General features: G+C 52.3%; 1 protein-coding gene across 1 annotated transcript in view; it reads left to right on the forward strand.

Moving 5' to 3' along the window:
* Positions 1–1,158: 1,158 nt before the first annotated feature.
* CTXN1 (cortexin 1) overlaps positions 1,159–24,967 on the forward strand; it is a 112,867-nt gene continuing 89,058 nt past the window's right edge. Inside the window, exons 1-2 of the mRNA XM_090027789.1 lie at positions 1,159–1,258; positions 3,301–3,376. The gene's annotated coding sequence lies outside the window, so the exon portion shown is untranslated. The remainder of the gene's footprint in view (positions 1,259–3,300; positions 3,377–24,967) is intronic.

Here is a 24,967-nt window from a genome sequence, read left to right on the forward strand (position 1 = left end):
ATTTGAAGATGTCACCTGATGGAGAGATTACGGAGCAGTCCACAGCTAGGACCTACTGGCATTGGGGTGAAACCTGTATGAATTATGACTAGAGGTAGATGAAGGGTTGGTTTGGTTAAAAATCTACTTGTGTTTAAAAAAATTGATATCAGATTGTGTATTTCCAAATAGGAGGATATGACATTTTGTCATTTTTGAGAGGTTAATTTAAACGTGTCAGATCTGTTACTGCATTTCTAAACAACAGTTCCACGGATCAGGTATAATTTGTAAATAGGTCATTTCCTCTCTTTTTAGTTTGCTGTGGTATTACTTTTAACTGGTCACACAGTAGGATTCAAAATATAAAACAGCATGTCAGACCATTCCCCAGTTTTAATGGGACAAATACAGAACATACATATATAGCCGGATCTGTAAAACCTCCACAATTGTGGGTCGGGGTCAGCAAAATTTTAATCGGGGGGCTCGGGGAGCAGCCCTCTACCCACTGACTCACGCGGCCCGCGCGGAGCAGGGGCAGGATCCCCACCCCATCTGTCACTGCCCTGAAGTTCCCCTGCTCCAGGACTGGGACCTGGGCTACAGTATGCCAGATCGCAGGTCTGAGCTGGGTTACCTCCGGTTTTCCTCCTAGTCTGTGAGCAGTCGTGGACAAGGGCCTTTGCGGGCTCCGATGAAAACAAACGCTAAAGCTACAACCGGTCTGTGTGCACGGCCAGTTGACCAAAACCCTCCATGTGCTCTGGCAGGCATAATTTTGCCAGTAGATGGGATCGCTGGATTAGTGGGACATCAAGCCCATCAAAGAAACCAGGCATCGACACTCGCGGGATGAGGAAGGGAGGAGTCGGCTCACCGTGAGCCGTGGGGCAAGTGACTCCCTCACGCTGCCCGACTAGGTGGCAAGGCGGCTGCCCCCGCCGGGCAGGTGGTTTCTCACGCCGGCTGGGGCGCCCCCCGGACCCGCTTGTGTTAGAGCCCCTTCGGCTTCAGGTCCTGCGCACCGCCGTCCTGCAGGGGCGGCGGGAAGGCAGCGCGCGTTGCGCGCGGGCAGGGCGGGAGGAGGCCGGCGCGGCCGGGTGGGAGCGGGAGCCCCGCCCCGCAGCGCCGGGCGCCAATGGGCGGCGGCGGCTGCCCTTCAAACGCGGGCGCAGCGGGCGGGGCCGGGCCGGCGGCCGCCTCCTCACGCCGCCCGCGGGGGTTTGTTGGGGCGGCGGCGGCGGCGGAGCAGCTGCGCGGCTTTTCCTCAGCCCGGGTGAGTGGTGGGCGCCGCTCCGGGAAAGTTTGCCGGCAGGGCGCGCCCGCCTCTGCCCCCAGCGCCCCGCCGCTCCGTGCCTGCCCGCGGCCGCTCCTGCGCTCCGGGAGCGCGGCCCAGGGGACCCTCGTCACCCCGGCAAACTTTTTCCCCCCCCCTTGTTGAGCGAATTGACCCTTGTGCCGCCGCAGGGAGCCCGGCTAAGCGCCGTGCCCGGCTTCGGGCCGGCGGGGGCGAGCGGAGAGCCCGGGACACGGGCTTGCTCTGGGCTTGCTGCAAGCGACGGGCTTTAAATGCTGCAAACAACGGGTTTTAAATGCGCACCACTTAAAATTGTTGCAGTCACTGAAAACCTGGGTGGGCCAGTTACAGGCCACAGATGCCCCGACATTTGGCGTCTCCCAGGAATAGAGCGAAGGGTTTTGGATATGATCTATGGCTGCTGGAGCACTTGTGCGCTCTCTCGAGTGGTTTGTTGCTGTCATAAATCTGCCCAGAAGCTTTTATCTCCTTAGGATAAAGGGAGCCCTGCTCATGGGAAAGAACAGGCTTGGTTTTTGTTTGTCTGCTTGAAAAGCGTCACCCTTCTGCCTCGCTACCAGGTACTCGCCCTTCTTTCCAGACCGTCGCACTAGAAAGAGCGGTGCAGGGTCCGGCACTGGGTCACTTTTCTGTTGGGCAGTTGTCAGCGTGGAACGTAAACCGGGGGAGTAAGTGCAGCCACCTTTGGGTAGTCGGAGGTGAGAGGACACCCTGGTTATCGCAGTAACATCCAGCCCACGTGAGCACTGTTCTTCTGGAGGGCGGTTAGTAGAGCGGCCCACGGAGGCTTGTTGTTGATCTCGGTAGGAGCAGCCTTTGGGTTACTGCTGATCAGATGATGTACTTACAGATATCTACTTGTTTGGCTTTCTGGAAACATTGCCACTCGAGCGTATGCTGGGCAGTGTGTGGGCAAGGAAGCGGCTGCTGGGGGTGGCGGGTATGTGGACACTTGTAGGGATCCTGTAGCCCAGGGAGCTGGGGAGACTGGCTCATAATATGCTCCCTCTTTAAATGAGGTCCCAAGAGCATCCTTTCCCTGAGCTGTGTAACGACTATGCCTGCTTTTGAGCTGTTGTCTCCAGGGTCTCATGGGTAGTGATTCTGGGAAGGGCTTTGTATCAGTCTGAGGTTCCTTCATGTTTATTTGAGCTCCCAAACCAGGCCCAGCCTACTATGGGTTGGAGTGGAAGGGAGAGCAAGCAGGGTTTCATCTGTTCTTGCCCTTCCATAGGCAGGGGATGGCACTACTGCCCTGCCACCTCCCTCCCAACTAAGTTTCTCTGCAGAGACTGGCAATGCTTTTGCCAATTTCCTGAGCCAGGCTCTAAGCCAGTGATTCTTAACCAGGGTGCCCTGGCACTTCGTGTTAGCACTGTTAAGTGTGCAAGCATGATTCACAAGACAGACCCAGAGGTTTTAAACAGGGATTCATATTGTCAAGAACCTTCTCTAGCGATTAAGGAAATTATTGCTTCCAGCAAGGGTTATTCGGATCTAAACGAGCGGGTCACTTGCTACCCGGATCGGCCGTGACATCAAAGTTGGTGGGCAAACGTTGGAAGCTCTGGAGCAGTGACGGGCGTCCTCCCACTTCCAAGATTTAGAAGGAAGCTAGGAAGTGAGAAACTCAGCAGCAGCGTTGTGCCTGTGGATCTGAAGAAGCTGACTGGGGTAACCTAAACAGCCAGCACTGTCTGACTTACGGCTCTGAATTGCCTTCTGGTACTTGGGGTCTTTCCACCACCTTCAAATTCATCTGAAAAATATTTAAATCAAAAACTATTCACAGCTTACTTTCTGTTTAAATGGAGTCCAGCTCCAGCCATTGGCTTGGGTCGGAAGGGGCTGCCCTTGCTTCCTGGGTGCTGGACTGTGAGGCTGGACTCGTACGCCGGATTGAGCCTAAACGAAAGCTCATTTCTCCTCTCCACCTCTGCTCTGCCTGTGATGTCTTTGTGGGGGTGCAGTAAGTAACACATGTCCTTGTTGTCTTGCAGGATCAGAATTCAAGCGGTTGCTGTAACCTCCGGGGCGCAGTGCTGTGCTCGGCTTCACAGCCAGGAGGTGGCTGGGGTAAGCTAAAGTACTCGGCAGAAATACTGCAGGGTGCTCTGAAGTGACAGCGCTCCCTCATTGACCATGACCTGGGCACACTTGGCAGGATCAGTGTCGGCACCTCCTAAGCAAGCTGTTCCCAGTGCCTCTGTGTGGCTGCTCTACCTCCTGTGAGATGTTTGAGGCTTGTCAGTTCCCGGGCTCTGATTTTAGTAAGCTGTTGGTCCCTCAGTCCGTTGTTCAACACTGCCTGGCAGCCTCCTTTGCCTTGAACCCTCGTATCACCCCAGGCTCTCCTCTTCAGCTCTTGAGCTTGGCTCTCCTGCCTTCTTCCTGCATCCCAATATGGCCTGATGGCTCAGACCGCAGTGCTGCTTCCTGACGGGGTACTGGGCTTCCTGAAGGGATACCGCAGCTGACAGTAAGCTGTAGTGCAGGCTTGCTCTGGAAAGTCGCAAGGTTTTGGTTCTGACTCGCCCAGTGCCTGCTTGTCAACCTCCACTGCTTCTACCAGAGAGTTACTTCTGCCCTACCCCACTGGCTTACCTGGCTAGCTAGCTCCTCGTGCCACATGCTGACTGCTGTCTGTCTGAGCTACTTTGGTCAGTTGCTTTTTTCTGCTTAACTGATTGGCATTTGATTGATGCTGACTGTAAGTGCTTTGCTCAGCTCTGGCTCCTTGTTCAGCCTCTGCCTGCATTGATGAGCTGCTTACTGGCTGCACTGCTTGTTTTCTTCGTCCTGTACTGGACCCTTGCCCTGTTCTCCCTCTCCCCAGCCTTTGCCTTGTCCTCTTAAGGCTCGTTGCTGTGGTTGTTGGTGTGACAGGAGCACCACAGGCTACTTTTTTCTCCTTCTTCAAACTCGCCTTGCTTTTTTTTTTTTTTTTTTTTTCCTTCCTCTCCCTTGCAGAAGGCCTCGCTAATTAAGGGGATCAGCTGAGTTTGCCATGATCCCTCTTCCTATCTGTTGCTCCTTTCCCTCCTATCACCAGTACAGAAGTTTCTTATCAGCTTGCCATTTCCTGTGCTGCTTTGCTCCCTTAACTTGTCTCATTTGAGCTACAAACCCCTTTTTCTGTTTGCTCTTCCACTTCCTCCAATAAATAACGAACCATTCATTGGAACAGGGGTGCTCCATCCTGATTTTTGTCCATGTCACTAGGGAGTGCGATGCCAAACTCTCTTGTGCTGTGTCTCTCCTCCTGCAACTATGTACCTGGATCAGCTTCAACAAGCAAGATCCAGAAAGTCACATCCCCAAAAGTCCCAGTAATCAGATGGTTAAGACACTCTTTTGGGATGTAGCCCATTCTGGGGTCCAGTCCATGCCCCAGAGTAGAAGTATAAAAGCAGACTTCCCTGGTGAGTGCCTGAGCTGCTGTGTACAGTGTGCTGACTATTGAGTATTGTGGTCTGGGCTTTCTCTGAGTGGCAAAGGGCTAGCTTGACTTGGGTGCCCAAGTCCAGAGGAAGATCCATGGCTGCAGATTCTGAGCAGAGCTGGCCTCTTCCTTCAGGTCCAGAGTTAGGCCCCTAAATACTTCTATGGCAGGTGTTGTCAACTGGGTCTATGCAAACCCCTGGGGGTATCTTGCAAAGGTCCTGGGGGAATGCAGGGGCAGGAGGGGATGGAGCGCCACCATCCCATGCTGCTGCCTCATAGGAGTAGGGCTGGGGTGGGGTGAGAGCAGGGCTACACAGATGCTGCGCTGCTGCCACTCTGCATGCCCCCCCCAACTCCATGTCTGGTCCTGGGGGTACACTTATTAAAAAGGGCTGAAAACCCTAGTCTTAAGGCATGGGGCTTAGACCCCACTCTTCATGGTGTCTGCTGACTAGCTGAGTCGGCTTCCTGCTCTCTCTTGACTGCTCTGTAAATCTTGTTCTTGGATAGTTAACTATTCCCAGGAGTCCACTGAGTGCCTAACTCAGGGCTGAGGATCACACTAGATGGCAGAGCACCTAAAAAAAACAAACAAAAAACCCCCGGGTATTGAAACAGCTTAATGACTTTTTGCAGATTAACTGCTACTTGAAAGGGCAGGGCTCCTAGAGGAAGCTGTTTGGAAGAAGCAGGCCAAGTGGTAGGCTTCAGTAACCCACCAACACATTTGGTTTTGTGTCACTCTCCGGCTAAATTGCATGTGGAGAGCAATGGAGGAGTCCGTCTCTATGCCAATGGGCATGGCCACTTAAGTGGTAAAAGATCTTGCTTTTAAAACTGGAATCTTAGCTTCATATCTTGACATCCCTGATGTACAAGCTCAGATAAGTTGATGGGCTAGGTCTGGACTTCTGGCAGGCTGGATGACCCACCTGTGGATCTGGACTGTGGGGATTCTTGCTCTGACTGCCCGACACTGTTTGTGCAGCCAGCATGCAGAGTTTAATGCTGCCAATTTGCATGCCAAATAATGATAAATGAGAAATTTGGGGGTATGGAAGGGTGAGGGAGGGGTGCCAGAGTATTGTATTAACCCCTTGAGTGCTTTACTGTACTTGCACAGCCCAATAACCCACCTCCATGGGCCAGGTGTGGCCTATAGCCTTATGTCTGACCTCAGGTAAATGTTGGATATGAATATTATTACACTTGATTAATCTGGTAGTCGGCTGTAGGCTGCACTCTGCTCCCAGGAAAGCTGGCATTCATCTGAGCCTGCCTTTGCTGGGCAGACGGAGCACAGGGCATTCTTCCAACAGGGCTGTTTACATTGGTCATAGAGTACAGGGCGTTGGTTGGACACCCTCTCTGTCGGCACAGAGGCATAGTGCTGTGGGTTTACCAGCAGTCAGGCTGAGATATAGCGGTCTAGGATGCTCGAGCTATGCTCCCTGTAGTCTTGATCTGTGGCTCTGGAGCAGACGCACCTCTGGTACATTTTGCATGATCTCTTTTGCAATCTAAATAATGGGTTTTGGTATTTTAAGTACAGTGACATTTTTGTCACAGTGACTTAACCCCTGATTCCAGGCTGATATCTGCCCTTCCCTTGCCAGATTTAGCCTGTCTGCCATAACGGGACTGGGCAAGAGTTTCAGAAGGAGCCACGTGATCTGGGGACAAAGACCCTGCCTAATCCTAAAAGAAGACTGGGGAAGCGGGCAGCTGACCTTAGTGGGGATTGGGCAGCAACCTGCCTACACAGGGCTCAACTGCCAAATGTCAGATCTTCCGAGGCATTTAGGCCCCAATCTCCCATTGAAATTCAGACTAGTTGAGCACCTACACAGTTTGAAGCAGGGATGTCAAAGATGCAGCTTGTGGAGTCCTTTCTGTGGCCCCAATGGACTTGGTGATTTAGTGTGGAGGGGTTGGGGTGGAGGGTGGGGACAAGCAAGGGCTGTGCAGATGCAATGCTTGCACACCCTATACCTTCTATGGCTCTGCCTATACCCTATACTGCCTGCCACTGCCAGACCCCTTGCTGCTGCTGCTGCTGCTGCTGCTGCTCCTGGACCTGTCAGCTGTTGGTGGACCTATGGATCTGGCCTAGGAAGAGCCCCATGGTCTGGATCCAGCCCTGGGTGAGTTTGATGCTCCTAGCTTGGCCCATTTACTGTTGCTTACTCACTTTCTCACCCTCCCTTTTTTTCCCCCCTTTTGCACTCTCAGAATTCAAACAAGCAGGGGCACAAATCCTGTTGAGCTGTTTCTGGGTACTTTGCTCAAAGATCTGGCACTCTGAAGTGGGCCCCAATTCCAGACTTGTGCTCAGGCATGCACAAAGCTGAGCCCCATGGATATAAGGAAAAACTTCTTCATGGTTTGTGTGACCAGACTCTGGAATAAACTCCAGGTGGGGGTGGTGCAGGCACCTACCCTGGAGATCTTCAAAAGGAGATTGGACGCACACCTTGGTGGGGTTATCTGATTCCAGCAGCCTTTCCTGCCCAGAGCAGGGGGGCTGGACCTGATGATCTCACAAGGTCCCTTCCAGCCCTAAACTTCTGTGAAGCTGTAAGGGTGGGATGCTTGGAACGTTGCTCTGAGGCTGCCCTGCAGGTGGGAAGAGCTCCGGTCAGCAGGGTTGGGAGAAGATGTGGAGAATTGCTGTAAACAAGTCCCTGGGACCAGTCTTGGCCACCTTCCTTGGTGAGTGCTGGATGGTTTCGGGAGTTCACGCATGTGACAATTATTCAGGAAATTGCTTGCAAGCAGGAGCCCATTGTTATTCTGTTCAGTCCTGCAGAGAGCCACTTCTCTGTGCGTGTGCCATTAGCACAGCAAACAAGCATCCTTAATACTGATGATGTGCTGGGAGCTCTGAGCACAAAGAAAGACCTCTTTGGTCTGAGCCCTGGCCCATTGTCATGAGCCCCATATTAAGCTTTTTAGAAACAGGAAATATTGGGATCTGTTTCTTTACCTTCCTTCTTGTGTTGGAGTACATGGAACAGGGTTGGGCAAAATATGGCCTGCGGGCCAGATCCAGCCTGCCAGGTGTATTCATTCAGCCCACAGCACTCCCCCTGCAAACACATTGCATCCTGCCTAGCTCTTCTGTCCACGAAGGTGGAGCAAGCTGCTCACATGTACAACCCTCCCAACATACCCTCCTATTGGGCTTCACTCCCACCGTCGTGGGCAGAAGGGCTCTTCCCAGCCAGCAGCTTCTGGGAGGGGCTCCTGCCTCAGCAGGTAAGGAAGTGGTGGGGCTGGTGCAGGGGAGTTGTAGCTGGGTGGAAGCAGGAGTGCAGTGCAGAGCTTGTGTCCCAGAGGGGCAGTGGGAATGTGGAGCCCAGCTGGGCAGGGTGTGGGTGTGAGGGTGAGGAGGCATAGGGACCTCCCACACTTTCCCCACCCTCCCCTCCCCCCATGGCATGCAGCTTCTGCTGGCAGCAGTAGCAAGTGGGGAGGTCAGGATGCTCATCCCTGGAGCAGGTGCCCGGTGGGGCGCAGCTCCAGCCGGTGCTGCGTGGTGGGTGGGAGCAAAGCGTGACCTATTGCCGGAGCTCTGCACTGCGTGCCTGCAGCTCCAGCACTCACAGAGGGGGAAGTCCTGCACTGGAGCCTGCTGCCTTTCCTACTCTGCCCGGAGTGGAGGCAGCCCTGCCCCTTGCTTCCCTGCGGAGTCCAGCGCGGGGCTTCCCCTCCGAGTGTGGAGCTGCAGGCGCAGAGCCCCTGCGATAGAAGTGGCCGGGCAGGCTGTGCTGCGGTGCACTCCCTGCCCCCAGCAGAGCGCTGGCCCTTTTTATCACAGGGGCTCCGCGCTGCAGCTCTGCACTTGCAGAGGGGAAGCCGCGTGCTGGGGTGGGGCTCCCTCCATTCTGGGCAGAGTGCAGGACCCTGCGCAGCAGGGAGCAGGGGAGGTGGCAGGCTTCAGTGTGAGGCTTCCCCCACTGCGAGTGGTGGAGCTGCAGGCGCCCGGTGCAGAGCCCCAGTGGTTGGGGCAGGCTCCACTCCCTCTACCCACGCAGCTCTGGCCGCAGCCATGCACCATCAGGCTCCTGCGCCAGGCATGAGCACCCTGACCTCCCCTCCTGCTGCTGCTGCCAGGCTGTGGGGACTGCACGCCATGGGGGGAGTGTGTTTTGGGGGGGGGGGGGCCCTAGAACCCCCCCGATCATGCCCCACACCCATACCCTGCCCTCACAATCCCTACCAACTTATAGATATACCTCAACATACCCTGTGCTCCCCCACACAGCCACACCCTCTCACAACCCCCAGTACTCCCCGCCCCCACAGTGAGTGACACTTTAGTTTTGAGTTATTATGCAATCCTTTCTATATACAATACACAATCACAAGTCATGACAACTATTTTTTGTAATAAAATAGACTAGAAGTCAAACACCTAATATATTATTTTGGGGGTTTTTTTTTCTGGTTTTAAGATGGCAGCTCCTTCCAAAAGGAGTACTTGGAGGGGGTGAGGGCAGCAAGGAGAGGGACTTTCACTGGCAAAGGTCAGGGGTTAGGGGGCAGCTCCCAACATCACCAAAACTTGTTAACTTCTCCCTGAAATAATTGCTTGCACCTGATGTAGGGTCCTGTTTTCAGCTCTGACAACTAGCTGTAGAAATAGAAGCTGAGGTTCTCAGGTGATCACCTGACACTGGTGGTGGTGTTTTTTTGGGTTTTTTTGGGTGGGGAGTGTTTCTCCCCCCCCCCCCCCCCCAAAGGTGCTAAGCATAGAATTTTATATTTCACTTCCCATCTCCTAGTTTGTGTTTGTGTTACTCGTATAGTTTGTAGGCGTAAGCATCCACACAACTACTGAGCATCTACAGTACCTGATATACTGGCTAGGTATGCACTTACCTGAGGAGGTAGAGGGCAAAAGCCTTTCTATGCTTTAATCCCAATAGCTGAATGGTTCGGGTACTCGCCTAGCAAGCAGGAGACCCAGATTCACCCAAAGTGGGTTTCAACCTGTTTGTCTGACTTCAGCCCAGGGCTCTAACCACCAAGCTACAGCCAAGTCATTTAGCTAAGCCTCTCTTCGGTACTTTTAGAGCTGAGCCACTGCAACTTGTATCTAATATTTGTTGGATAAAAAGGGTAGAGAGCATTTTCTGGACCAGTGACAGCAAGAGTCCAGATTAAAACCTAGGCCTGATGCTTCTCTAGCGCAGCATCCATCTTGCTGAGCCACACTCCTATTTTTCCTCCTGGCTCCATGTTGTCTTGTCTTGACTACCTGGAAAGGAGACTTCAGAATGGGGCAGCGAACAGTCCTAGTCACAGTTTTTGCTAGGTAGAGTTCTGTGACACATAGATGCCTGGTTTCATAGTAGCTAGAGTCGGAAGGGACCTAGGTAGATCATCTAGTCCGACCCCCTGCCTTGGCAGGAAAGAGCACCGGGGTCAGATGACCCTGGCAAGGTGCTCATCTAACTTCCTTTTGAAAATCCCCAGGCTAGGAGCCTGCACCACTTCCCCTGGAAGCCGGTTCCAGGCCCTAGCCGCCCTGACTGTGAAGTAGCGCCTCCTAATATCTAATCTAAACCTACCCTCCACCAGCTTGTGACCGTTATTCCTGGTCACTCCTGGCAGCACACGGGGGAACAGGGACTCCCCCAGTACCTGCTGATTTCCCCCCTGACCAGTTTGTAGCAGGCCACAAGGTCCCCCCTTAACCTTCTCTTGTGGAGGCTAAACAGGTTCAGGTCCCATAGCCTCTCCTCCATAAGGCCTGCCCTGCTGACCCCTGATCATACGAGTGGCCCTCCTCTGGACTCTTTCCATATCGTCTACGTCCCTCTTGAAGTGTGGTGCCCAGAACTGGACGCAGTACTCCAGCTGCGGCCTGACCAGTGCCGCATAGAGGGGGAGGATCACCTCCCTGGACCTGCTCGAGATGCATCTGTGGATGCATGACAGGGTACGGTTGGCCTTCTTGACTGCTTCCCCCCACTGCCGGCCCATGTTCATCGTGGAGTCAATGACGACTCCAAGATCCTTTTCCATCTCCGTGCTGGCAAGAGGGGAGTTCCCCAACCTGTAAGTGTGGTGCCGGTTCTTCCTCCCCATGTGCAACACCTTGCACTTATCAGTGTTAAACCCCATCCTATTCTCATCCGCCCACCGTTGCAACCTGTCAAGGTCAGCTTGTAGCCTATTGCACCCTTCTAGTGCACCCACATCCCCCCACATCTTCGTGTCATCAGCAAACTTGAACAGGGTGCTTTCTACCCCGTCATCCAAGTCACTGATGAAGATGTTGAACAGTGCGGGCCCGAGGACCGAGCCCTGCAGAACCCCACTGCCCACGTCCTTCCAGGTCGAGAAGAACCCATCCACTACCACCCTCTGGGTGCAGCCCTCCAACCAGTTGGTGACCCATTTGACCGTGTGGGCATCGACACCACAGTCTCCCAGCTTTTTGATGAGGACAGGGTGAGAGACAGTGTCGAAAGCCTTCCGGAAGTCCAGAAAGACTACATCCACAGCAACCCCTGCGTCTAATGACTTGGTGACCTGATCGTAAAAGGCCACCAGGTTGGTCTGACAAGACCTGCCACTGATGAACCCATGTTGGTTGCCCCTGAGCATGCATTCCCCTGCAAGGCCCTCCTGGATGTGTGCCAGGATAATTTTTTCAAAGAGCTTACCCGGGATTGAGGTAAGACTAACTGGCCTGTAATTTCCCGGGTCCTCTTTTTTTCCCTTTTTGAAGATAGGGACCACATTGGCCCTCTTCCAGTCCTCCGGCACCTCACCAGAGCACCACGAGTGCTCATAGAGCCGTGCCAGGGGTCCCGCAATGACCTCGGCCAGTTCCTGTAGAACCCTAGGGTGAAGATCGTCCGGACCAGCGGACTTGAACACGTCCAGCCTCTCCAGAAGTACCCTAACTAACTCCTCGCTAACCCCTGGCCCAGGCGTGTCTCTCCCGGGCCCGAGGGGGGCCCAGCAGGGAGGTGGCTGAACTGGTCCCTACTTAGGAAGACAGAGGCAAAGAAATCGTTAAATATGTTAGCTTTGTCATCTGGCATGACGACTAAGTTGCCCATCGTGTCCTGCAGGGGCCCCACATTACCCGGGACCCTCTTTTTACCCCCTATGTATTTGAAGAAGGACTTCTTATTGTCCTTAATCCAGGAAGCTAGTCCTATCTCCATCTCTGCCTTGGCCTTCCTGACTGCCCCCCTACATCCTCGGGCGACTGTAACGTAGTCCTTCTTGGTGATGACCCCATCCCTCCATTGGGTGTATGCCTCCCTTTTAGCAAGGAGACATTCCTGGATGCTCCTAGTGAGCCATGGGGGTTTATGTGCCCTCCTGCTCCCTTTGACCCTTGTTGGGATTACCTCCCTTTGGGCATGGAGGATCGTCTCCTTAAGGAGCAACCACTCACCTTGGACGTCTGGCTCCCTTCCCCTCTGGGTCCTCAGCGCTTCCCCAACGATCCTCCTTAGCTTGTTGAAGTCAGCCCTCCTAAAGTCTAGGGCTGTTGCCTTGCTGCAGCCCTTTGCCACCTTACGCTGGATGGTGAATTCCAGCAAGCGATGATCACTGTCTCCCAGGTGGCCCGTCACCCGTGGCCAGCACCAGGTCCAACAAGGCGTCTCCCCTGGTGGGGCTGTGCACCTCCTGGGTTAGATGGAGGTCCTGCGCTCTGGCTAAGAACCGACGTGAGCTGTCAGACTTGGCTGACTGCTCTTCCCAGCAGATGTCTGGGAAGTTCAGGTCCCCCATGATGACCACATCCTTAGCCCTCACTGCCTCTGCGAGCTGACCTAAGAATTCCTGGTCGAGCTCTTCTCCCTGGTTGGGAGGTCTATAGTAGACTCCCACCGTTAAGTCTCTCTCCCCTGGACTGCCTTTTACTCTAACCCGGAGCACCTCGGAGTGCCCCCCCTCTACCCCCTTGCTAATTGACGAGGAAGTATATTCCTCCTTGATGTAGAGTGCTACTCCTCCACCTTTCCTTCCTATCCTGTCCCTCCTGTATAGCCTATAGCCCTTGACACTCACCACCCAGTCATGCGATGAGTCCCACCACGTTTCTGTGATCCCCACTATGTCAGGGCTGGTGACAACTAGGAGGAGGGCGAGTTCCTCCTGCTTCTTCCCCATACTTTGAGCATTCGTGTAGAGGCATTTGAGGCCTCCAACGGTTGTGCCCACTGACCCCCTAGTCTCAGCAGTGCCCCGTCCCCCATCACTTACCTGCTTCTCCCTTTTGACCATTGGTCTGGGCTCGCTGGCTGTTGCTGGGCCTGGTAGTTTGTCGTCTCCTCCGCCCTCATCTTCCCCCTCTCCCGACGAGCCTAGTTTAAAGCCCGCCGAAGGAGGTTCACCAACGTGGAAGAGAACACACGCTTACCTTTAGGGGAAAGGTGGAGCCCATCCCGTCCCAGCATGTCTCTCATCACGATGTGCCGGTCATGGCTGAGGAAGCCAAAGCCCGCCTCGAAGCACCATTCCTGTAGCCTCCAGTTGGTCTCCGCTATGCACATCTCGTGGCGTCTGCCTCGACCGCTCACTGGCAGGATGGAAGAGAAGACCGCCTGTGCGCCCATCTCCCTCAGCACGCCTCCCAGAGCATGGTAGTCCTCCATCAGGCGATCAGGGGCTCTCCTGGCCGCATCGTTAGTACCCACATGGACAAGGACCATGGGGTAATAATCGGTGGGCTGGATGATGGACTGGAGCATCCCCTTCACATCCTGAATCTTCGCTCCGGGCAGGCAGTAGACCTCACATGCTGAGGGATCCTGGCGACAATGGGGCCCTCCGTACCTCTCAGGATGGAGTCACCAATCACGATGACGCGACGCTTCCTCCTCTTAGGCCTCTTGACTCCCGCTGCCCGCACAGGACATTGTGTGCGCAGAGTCTCCTCCCTGGTATCTTCCACTGCTCCCTCCTCCTCCAGGGCTGCCAGGGCCTCGTACCTGTTCTCCAGATGGACAGGAGGAACTGGTGCCGCAACATGGTTAATAGCCCTGGCACGGGAGACCGTCTGCCACTCAGCAGTGGAGGGCTCATCCCGGGCTGCCCTCTCCTCGGTCGTACCACCCTGCAGAGAAAGAAAATACCTATCAATTTCCTCCTCTGCCTCACGGATTCCCCTCAGCCTGCTAACCTCCTCCGGGAGCCCCCGCACCCGTTCCTCCAGGGTCCTAAGGTGGATACCTACAGGACAGGTGCAGGAGTCCCCAGTCCCTGCCCCCCCAGACCTTGCCAGGCAGTTCCCGCAGGCCAGGGGGTTGGAGGACGGCAGCCCCCCCGAGGGCTCCGTCTGGGTGGAGGCCTCGGACAAGCCCCGGGAAGGCCGCGCCCCCCGGGCAGGGGCCCTGGCAGAACTCCATGTCGACACCATCGCAGGAGTTACTGCCCTTACTAGCAGAGCAGGGGTCAGCCTCTGGGCCCCGCCTGCTCACCTGCCGGCGCGCTCTTACAGACCGCGCTCTGTTCACGCGGCTCGGGAGCGTGGCTCCCTACCGGCTCGGCATGGTGTACACATGCATATAGGCATGCACTTGCCTGGTCAATGCTGAGCATGTTCAGTAGTGGTGTGGATACTGATGTGCATATACTGCGTGGGCAGTAGAATTCCAGACTGAAGTAAGTGTTAAAAATGTCACTTGTGCAGCTGGGAAACTGCCATTTGGGCAGGTAAAGGGAAACTGAATTCTGCTTCAAACGTGTAGGATTCCCAGCAGTCTCTGAGCTGGTATGAGCTGCTCCCCAGGGGAGCAAAAGAAGCCACCTTAGATTTGTTGCTGCTTTCTAATATATATATATATATTTTTTTCTGTGCTGTGACTTTGTGGTTGAGTTAGAGGTGCTTTGGAGTCTGGGGTTGTCTAAGGCTGTATTTTCTTGTTCCTTTTTTTGGGGCAGGTTAAACCAATGTTTACCCTGACACAGGGAAATGTTCAGTTGAACAGTTCCCTGGAGGTCCATTGGCCAGGCTGCAACAGCAGTAGCAGTACTATAGCTATTGGACATGCTTAGTAGGGCTATGTAAAACAGCACTGTTTTGTTTTGACTTCCATTTCACTGTTTTGAAGGGACAGCGTTTCGTTTCGTTTCAAAGCACTGTTCTATTTCATTTTGTCAAAACTGTTTTGCTGTTCGTCTGGAAATGTCAAAACGGCTTCAAAACAAAACACCCGGCGAAACTTCACGCAGTCCTAATGCTCAGTATGTGTTTTCCATTGGCAGGAGATGTTCATATTAGCATTTTAAATCCTATCTGAAGCTTTTGGGGACTCGATAGGTGCTTCTTGCTTAAGTCCCTTGAGGAATCCCTTAATCTATTATGCGCAGCAATGGAGGAGAAAGTGAACATTCCCACCTCTTTGCTAAATCACTAGGATATTGAGCAGAGTTCCTGGTTAAAAGTGCACCAATATATTGGATTGGCACTGATGAAAGGAAAATTGGCATTATTGGCAATCAGCTTTTTTTGGCCAACACAGGTGATAATGTCACCAATAAATGCTACGTGCATGCACGCAGACACCACATGCACGCGGCCAGAAATGCAGCTGGGCAGCTTGGAGAGCAGCATCTGGCCAGTAAGTCTTGGGGGGAAGGGAAGGGGCGGGGGGGGGAGATTAAGGGACCCCCCTGGTGAGGGAGGGAGAAGGGCAGGGGTAGGGGATGGAACTGAAGGCAGCTTGTCCAAAGGGGGGGGGCAGCTCCCCACCGCTGCACGCAACCCTGGGGGAGGCATGAGGGGCATGTGCCCCCCCCGGATATGTGCGTGGGGCAAGGGCAACCTGCCTGCTGTGGGCTCAGAGCCAGGGGTTGTGCTGGCCTCTTCCTGGTGGGGGCGCTGGGCTGGGGCTGCACTTGGGGCAGGTGGTGGCAGCGCTGGGAGGGGGGTACAGGGTTACTACAGCAAATTTTGGGGTGGCTATAGCCCACCCCATAGCTCCCTCCTCCCAGTGCTGTTGCCTTCTGCTGCCACCCCAAACGCTGCCCCAGCCTAGCCCTCCCACCAGGAAGAGGCAGATGCATCTCCTGGCCCCAACCTGTAGTGGGCAGCCTGTCCTCACCCTGCTAACCAGTCTGGGGGCACATGCACCCCATGCCTCCCCCAGGGTGCACACAGAGGAGGGAGCCACCTCTCCTCCCCACTCTCATCCCCCGTGACCCCCAGACGAGCCACCCACTGCTGCATCCCATGCCTGACCCAGCCTCCCTCCCTCACCGTGGAGACCCCGTTCTTCCCCCCCATGCCCTTTCCCTCTTCCATGTCCCTTCTCCCTCACAGACTTACTGTCTGGACACTGCTCTCGGAGCTGCCAGGTTGCATATTGGCTATTGGATTGGTATCGGCTGATATGGCTGGTTAATAATTGGCCCAAAAAAATCTTTATCAGTGCACCCCTAATCCTGGTTTTCTCTGACTTTTTAACTGCCCCCCTGCAAATTCTCTGACCCCAAAATGAGTGATTTTAAAATGAAAAATGCCTACCTATATACATACATACAGTGTGTATGTATAGGTATCAACTGAACACAATGTTTTATTGATTTTATATTTACAATTTTAAATCGCTGTAGAAGCCTGCCAGTGCCTCAGTCCCTATAATAAAATATATTCTAAACACCTATACATTTTGGTATTTAATTTTTGGGTTATCATGGAAAATCAGAGCCCCCCCCCTGCCCCGGTGCCCTTTGATTTTTGCCAGGACTCAGGTCCAGGCCTCTTGCTCACAAGCCACAATCTGCCTCCCTGCGGCCCAGCTAGAAGGGCAGCCCCTAACTGCTGGGGCTACGTGACCAGGGACCCAGGCCTGCAGCGCCCCAGCATTGGCTGCTGCCTGGGGGAAGCGGCAGGTGCTGCAGCCTGAGTGGGCAGCACGGCTGGCGGAGAGCCAGTGGGGAGGGGGGTGGGATGGGGTGGAGTGTGTGCGGGCTGCCCGGTGTAGCTCGGGGCTGCCTGCCCTGCTGCCGGGGCCTTTGCAGCCCAGTGGGCAAGACCCGGCATGGCAGGCCAGAGCAGGGCTGAGTGGGGAAGCTCGGTGCCGCTGCTGGGAGCTCCGTGCTGCTCTGGCAAGGCACCTCTCCCCCCACTGCTTCCCTACCGGGTGCCTGGAGTGAGCGGGAGGGATTTGGGGGAAGCTGAGCAGGTCCCCCAGCAGCCGCTGCAGCAGCAGCCTCACGTGGAAGCTGCATGCTGGCTGGACCAGGCCTTTCTTTTCATGAGGGTGGGAAGGAGGCACACAAGCTGGGTGGGGTACGATTAGCTGGGTGCCCGCAGGCTGGATGAAATTGCCGGGTCGGCTGGGTTTGTCCTGTGGGCTGTATTTTGCCTGCACCTGAGCTACACTGTTTCGGTGGTGACGGATGACAGAATAAGTAACAATGGTCTTAAGTTTAGGTTAGATACTTGGAAAAACTTTCTTACTAGGAGGTTGGTGATGCACTGTGACAAATTACCCAGCAAGGTTGTGGAGTCTCCATCCCTGGAGGTTTTTAAGGTCTGGCTTGACAAGGCCCTTGCTGGAATGATCTAGTTGGGACTAGCTCTGCTTGGAGCAGGGGTTGGACTGGATGACCTCCTGAGGTCCCTTCCAACCCTCATTTTCTATAATTTCTATTATTCTAAATGTGTTGGAGGGGTCTCGATTCCAATTATGGCAACCAGGGACTCATGATGTCTTTCTGAATTTTACGTATGGGTGCATACACTGGAAAGGAGGCAGTGCATAATGTTGCCGCAACTCGGTCCCTCGTTGGAGCTAGACACCTGCCCATGCAGTTCATGTGACTTTTGTAATGGAACATCCCATGAATGAACATCAGGTGCTGCAGGCAAGGACAGGGGAAGTCATGTAATGTCTGGAGTGCTAAATGGCTCTGGCATCTTGGGGCCTTTTGGGAACCGGGTAATGTTAATCATGCTTCAGCAGCCTCTTTTGTATTCTCTTCCAAATGGGGTTGTGCTCTGCAGTGCATGGTGGGCCCCAGCACTCATGCAGGGAGAGCTTTCTCTGACCTACGCCAATGGGAATCAAGGCAGCTTGGTGTTTCTGGAAAGAAGAATGCAGGTGCTTAGCTGTGGATTTCCGCACCTGACTCTGAGCACCCAGGTTTTCATGTTTTTAGACTCTAACTTTGTGGTAGGGTACTCCTGCATAGGCACTGCCTAATAGAGACATGAGCTATTTCATTATGTGCAGCAGTCATGGCGGGACTTACCAGTTTTTGCAGGCCGTCTGTGGTGTAAATAGTTCTAATCCCATGGTTACTCTGCAGTGGCTCCGTCCCTCGGCACTGATTTGAAGAGGGATGAAGGGGTGGCCGTCATCTCAATCGCTGACTGCCGTTTGTGCAGCCCCACTCTTTGGTGGTGATTGGCACAGAGGTCCCAGTGGGGGGAGGAGGGACAAAGGGGCAGTTGCCATCATGTCGGCTGCCTTCTGTGCCACCCTGCCAACTGGTGCTTTCCTCCTGGCAGCAAGGATCAGATCAGCATTTTATTTTTATTATGTGGTTTTGCTGGGTCTTTTTCTTGCAGACGATCCTGGATTTTGCAGTTTCCGCAAAAACCACAAATTGTGTAGGTTCCCAATTATGTGTGGTGTTCTTCAGTGTCCCAGATCAGCTTAGCGGCTAGAAAATGATCTCACTTTTTTTTTTTTTTCAGCCAGGTTTGTCCTTTTTCCCATTTGGCAAGCATGGCTGCTTTCACAGTGGGTGGGGGGTGGTATAGAGGTGCTGCAGTTTATATGGCTCATTCTCAGTTACTGAGCTTCACGAACTCGCAGACTGAGGCAAGCAGGGACCACTGATCATCTCATCTGACTCTACCATAGTCCAATAGTGTGTATTCCACCTGCTGGCTAGTTTAGTCTCCCTCAGTGTCTTCAGTGATATCTGCACAGTTTTGGAAATGGTATTTGTTACCCTGGGCTGCTTCTGCTGGCTTCCTCTTCAGCAGCAAGTCTGTAAATCTTTTCATAAATGGCAACTATTCCAAAAACTGTTTTGAAGTGGGTGTTTATTTGTTTGGGTATTTCTGCCAAACAGAGGATCCATTTATTTATCTATAATTTATTTATCTGTCTACTTGCCTACAACCTACAACTGGTGCAAATCACCTTGCTATCTGAGTGAGTACTGTGATTACACGAGATGATGATAGCACAAACTGGAATCCAATTGTGTGCCTCCTAACAGCACTGTCTCTGGATGTCTGTAAAAACACCCCCCCCCCCAATTAAAAATAAATAAATATAAATATATATTCCCATTCAATCTGGCATCTGATTCCTCTGCTACTTTCTTCGACAACCACTATCTCTTCCCAGGATGTCTTCTCCAGGCATGGCAGCTCTAATGATTTATCCAGCCTATCTTTAAGTGCTGAGGCTTTAAGCATATAAATTCTTCAGTGCATTTAAAACTTTAAAAAAAATAAAAAAATCCAAAGGGATAATAGAGACTGGGCCAGTAACAACAACCAAATCTTCAAATCCTTAAGGGGAAAAATAGATGCTTCCACTGTGCACCTTATTGCCCAATGTTTGTGTGTGCATTGTCACATGCAGAGGCAGGTATAGATGTACTTCCCCTCCCTCCTGGGGCACATAAGCACTCCATGTAAAAGCTTTTCTGAACCTTGCATTATCCAAGCCTTTCGCTGGGCCCTCTGCCTCTTGTAGAATGCAGAATGCAATTGCCCTTGTGTGTAGCGCATTGTGGGTTTTGGCATTGTCCAGGATCTAGAGCTATCTTAGTTGTGTTAAGGTGAAAACAGTTAGAAATGGCCAACAAAGCAATAAAAGAAGTCCTAAGGTTGCTTTTTACGTTCTGCTGTTTTATGTTTGTTTGTTTGTTTGTTTGTTTATTTTTTTAAATCGGGTCTCACTTGCCCAAGGCAGGGTTTGGATGCGTTTCAGTAAGAATTAGTTCTGCCACTGAGAACATGAAGCCTTGACTTCTTTTCTAGCCATGTGTACTGCAAAACGGCCTGCAGCAATTTGGTTTCGTGCTACCATTTTTGCAGGACCCCTGCCTCCGTTCTTTGCTCCGGTCTGGCAGTAGGGGCTGAGTGCAGTGGAAGGGATGTCTAGTCCGCTAGCTTCATGGGGAGAACAGACTTCCCCTCTTTTTTTCATATTTTCTGCAAAGCAGCTCTAGCAGTGACTGAGTTGTCAGTGTAGCTGTGCTATTCACTCTGCCCTCGGCCTGTAAAGTCAGGTTGCCTTAGTTACCATGACTCATGATCACTAAATATGTATTGCTAGGCTAAGGCAACACAAAGGGAACATGATAAATTTCCCTGTTGGCAGCAGGAGCTGAGACTTATACTCCCAGCACTGCTGTGCACGCTGAGAATGACGGGGAGGAAAGGGGATGCCCTGAGGTTCAGGATGTGGTTAATTCCTGCCCCAAGCTCGCAAGGCCAGATCCTGTATTCACTATTGCTGTTTATCTTTTGGCTTGTTGCAGCAGGTAGAGACCAAGACTGGGGACCAGGCCTCATCCATACAAGAAAGATGGAAATGACAACTCTGCCTCAAAGACTTGGCAGTGTAATGAGAGAGACCAAGATAAGACCCAGTGGGAGCTGGGGAGACCGAAGAACAATGACACCATTGTCTTAGTTCAGCAAGATGCCATCATCCTCAGTTTAGACCAGGTAGGCGTCGTCCTAAGTATAGACCAATTAGGCATAGAGTAGTCATCCAAGCATACACCCAGTCTTCCTGCTGCATTGCTATGTGCTATTCCTCCGGACAATCTACTGTCCTGCCTCTCACCAGACCTTCCCATGTGCTTCTCTCCATCCCCCATCCTTCCAACCGCTCCCTTGTCGGGGAGTGCCACTTACTTGCTCCTCCTGTGTCTACCCACTATTGTTGTCACTGTCTAGGACTGGGATCTTTGTTCTTAGTGGCTGTTCTTTGGAAGGAGTCCCTGAATCTGTGCCCAGGATAGCCTGAATATAAAAAGCTTCTGGAGAGTGAGACCTGGCAGACTGCAGCAGCTCCCTAGGGACTTGGATCCCCACTGTTCTTCCCCAATCATATATTCTAGGCAACGATCCCATAAGCCCTCCAAGGAAAGACTAGGCACATTGACAGACCTGTCCATCTCATGGCTCTGTCTGATCTGAGCTGATCCCTTGCATGTTGTAAGTGGGCTTTCAGCAGTGTCTAATAGACTAAGACACCAAGGGCAGAGTTCTCTCTCTTGTCTAAATGACAGTTTTCTAGTTATGTAGATGGTGTTTGTGGCAATTACAAGCAGGTTGTAATTCTGTTCCCCCTGCACTGTGGATGTGTGTAAGCATACATGTGTTGAATGAGCATGTGTAGTTAGATACGAATTGCAAAAGTATGCCTGTTCTGGATAGATATGTACCCGTAAGTCTGTCTCGGTGCAGTCGGCCAGAGACCCATGACTCACTGGTGTTAGACTGAGGAGTGCTTCCCATATTTCAGCTCCAGTAGATGCATAGCTAGGTGTAACAGAGTGGTCTGTCCCCTTAAGGGGCAGCCAGCTGTGTTAAGTAACTGCAGCTGTAGGGAAGCTGCTAATAAGGAGCGACTAACTGGGAGCATAAAAACCCCAGTGTGGGAGCAGAGGGAGACTGAAGGAACAGTTTGGGGAGAAGGAGCTAGCTGTCAGTTTGAAAAAAAGACTGCTACATCAAGGGGTAAAACTGGTGCATTGGTACCAGAGCCAAAAGTATTCCTCTCCAAATGTCTGTAATAGGGCATTGGGGGGGGAGGGGGGTTGTTGGTTTCCTCATTTGCTTACTGGTTTGCAGTTTAAAGGCCGTGTGCAAGTTGGAAGGAGTGGATGAAGAGAAGCCAACTCTCCTGCAAGAACTAGCAGGCTAAGCAACCTGCTTATACCAGGGCACTTGCCTAGGAAGCAGGAGACCTGGGTCCCATAGGGCCCCTTAGCTAGAACCTGTACTGGTACAGTGCTCTAACTACCAGACCACAGGTCGGGCATTATCCAGGCCCCTCCAGTGCTTTTTTTGAAGGTGGCCCCCTGGCAGCCCTAAGAGGGGATATGTGGGATCAGGAGGAAGATTGGTGTGGAGCTCGGTGAGATGGCTGCTGCTTTCAAGGGGAGGGGTGCCTGGGTTCTAGCCTAGCCGCTAGTCTTCAGTGGGGCAGACAGATCCTTACTATGCTGATCTCCAGCATAGAGTAGTAAATGCAGGGGGCTGACTCTGCTTCGGCAGGAATGGTGGAGAGGGTCTTGCATAACGCCTTGACTTGTGGTTTGAACATTATCCTGGAAAGATGGGGAGCCACTGTTTCAAACTCTTTGTTGGGGAGAGGCCTTGAACCTGAGTGAGTGCCTGAACTACTCAACTACTGGGACTAATATATGCAGTTGTGTGAGATGGGCAGGGTAAATGGGGCAATGGCCCCGTGTACCAACTTGGGGGAGGGAGGCAGTGGGGCAGGCAATAGAAAGCAGCTGCTGTCCTTGTGCCCTGGGCACCTGGCTGAGTCCCTACACTCCTGAATAAATGTGTGGCTCTTCCCTCCTGTTTTTTGGACCCACATCCAGATATGTGTGTGCGCACTCCGTACATAGCTTACTGAGCATGAAGTGTGTATGCTCAAGCTTACATGTCCACAAGACAGAGAGAAGACCAAAAATGGGCAGGTATGCCACTAGAAAACAGTCATTTAAGTGTGCAAATAGAAATAGAATTTCACCCCCCTGATTCTGTAAGCACTTCTGAGATCTCAGCCAGGGATCCCAAATGCTGCATTTTTCCTGGATACAACAAATAAGACTTCTACCTTTTATTTATTTATTTATTTATTTATTTATTTATTTATTTATTTATTTTTGAAAGGTGGAATCGGGGGGTGTGGATCTTTTGCTTCTGCAGCAGGGGCCTCCGCTGGGAGAAAGTATCTATAGCCATCAGTTGGGGAAACCCCACCTGAAGCACTGCAGCTTTACGTTTGCTTTCTCCTGGTGGAAGCGGAAACTGCTATTACTGTATTTCCTTTCTTATAATGTGCACCCCAACTTCCAACAGGTACATTTTTAGTGTGTGTGTGTGGGGGGGGGGGGGGGAGTTGCATGTTGTATACAAGACAATGGGTAACACTGTTATATCAAGGAATTCAATGTTGCACCTCCTGCCACTTGGTGCATGAAGGCAGCCAGACCACAGACGTGCTTTGGATTGTAGGAGTTTCTGTCAAGGCTTGGGGTCCTGCTATATAATCACAAAGCAAGCTGTCTTTTACTCTGCGGTTGTCTTTGTTTCTACTTCCTCCATTGTCCTCTCACGCTGCCCACTGTCACTTCCATAATTCCTGCTCTTTGGCCACAGGCAACTTGAAGCCCCCATGCTACTGCCCTCATAGTCAGCAATGCAAACTCATCTTCAGTCTTGCTGCTGTGTCTGCTCTGTGCACTGAAGTTCCCTCATTGCTTTTTCATACTTCTCCCTCCATGGGAATAGAGCCCCATCCATTCCCTGACCAGTGCCCCCCCCCCACTTTTTTTCTTCTGGCCATCACAGTTAAACAACTGCATCATGCCTGTAAGGATATTGTTGTGTTTACCGACATGGAAAGGCCAGAGTCAACAGGATGATGTAATGGTAGCATGTAAGTGAAAGAAATTCTAGCGGGAGTGGCTATGCTAATACGTTCCTGTGAAGTTAGTGTGGCTTGGCCAATGCTAATGTGATGTTGGTATGGGTGGGGGCAAATTAGTAGCCCTGTTGTGGATTCTTAGATGCTTAATGTGAACTAGGTATTTTCAGGGTCATGAACTGGCCCTGGCAGAACTTGGTGCTGTGCATTTGCTGAATTTCTTTTGTCTAGTGATCAGACAGATTTATGCGACCTATACAACTTAAATATGTAAGCAAGTCTGCCCCCTGCTAGCACATTGTGGATGTTTGGGACAGCTGCTTTGTATTGCACTGGGGCAGTATTCAAGCAGGAACCCCATAAAGCAGGCCGGGGGGGGGCAGGGAGAATGGGGCAATTTTAGGGGGGCATTTCCTGTAACTAGTCCCACAGGTACCCTCCATCAGGAGTTCAGGTCAAGGATATCAGTTGTGTGTGCACCCACAGCTCTGGATTCTCCCAGAACATCTGTTCATGGAAGCTGAGCTCTTGCCAGTTGTGTAAGGTTTCTCTTTGGAGGCTTCAAAATAGGAGTGAGAATTTGTTGCCCCTTAGCAGTGGGGAAAAAACACTAGAGCCCGCTCTCTAGTACTGAGAGCTTAGGACTTAAACATTTTACTGGCTAGATGTCTAATTGCTAGCAAGGTTATAGAATCGTAGGAAGTTAGGGCTGGAAGGGACCTCAGAAAGTCACATCTAGTTCATCCCCCTGCTCAAAGCAGGTCCATCCTCAGCCAGATCATCCCAGCCAAAGTTTTTTGTCTAGCTGGGTCTTGGAAAAACTTCAGGGATGGAGCTTCCATCATCTCTATGGGTAACCTGTTCCATTGCTCCTTGTTCTGTTGTCTGCCACCACTGAAAACAGCCCAGCTCCATCCTCTCTCGAACTCCCATTCAGGTAGTGAAGGCTGCTATTAAATCCCCTCCGACTCCTCTTCTCTAGACTAAATAAACCCAGTTTCCTCAGTCTTATTGCAGAAATCATGTTTCCCAGTTCCCTAACCATTTTTTGTCACCCTCTGCTGGATTACCTTGACTTTGTCCACATCCTTTCTGTAGTGGGGGCCCAAAACTGAACACAGTACTCCCAGATGTGGCCTCACCAGTGCTGAACAGAGGGGAATGATCACTTCCCTTGACCTACTGGAAATGCACCTACCAGTGCAGCCCAGTATGCTGTTAGCCTTCTTGGCAACGAGGGCACTCTGCTGGCACATATTCAGTTTATTGTCCACTGTAACCCCCAGGTCCTCTTCTGCAGAGCTGCTGCCCAGCCAGTTGGCCCCCAGCCTGTACTGGTGCGTGGGATTGTTCTGTCCTAAGTGCAGGACTTTTCACTAGTCCTTGTTGAGCCTCATGAGATTTTTGGCCCAATCCTCCAGTTTGTCTAGGTCACTCTGAATCCTAGCCCTACTCTTCAGCAGATCTACTACTCCCCCCAGCTTGGTGTCATCTGCAAACTTGCTGAGGTTGCACTCTGCCATCTTTCAGGTCACTGATGAAGACATTGAACAAAACTGGCTGCAAGACTGACCCCTGGGGCACTCCATTTGAT

This window comes from Crocodylus siamensis, chromosome 14, assembly GCF_052110815.1.
Source record: "Crocodylus siamensis isolate JL-2025a chromosome 14, ASM5211081v1, whole genome shotgun sequence".
NCBI classification, from domain to species: domain Eukaryota; kingdom Metazoa; phylum Chordata; order Crocodylia; family Crocodylidae; genus Crocodylus; species Crocodylus siamensis.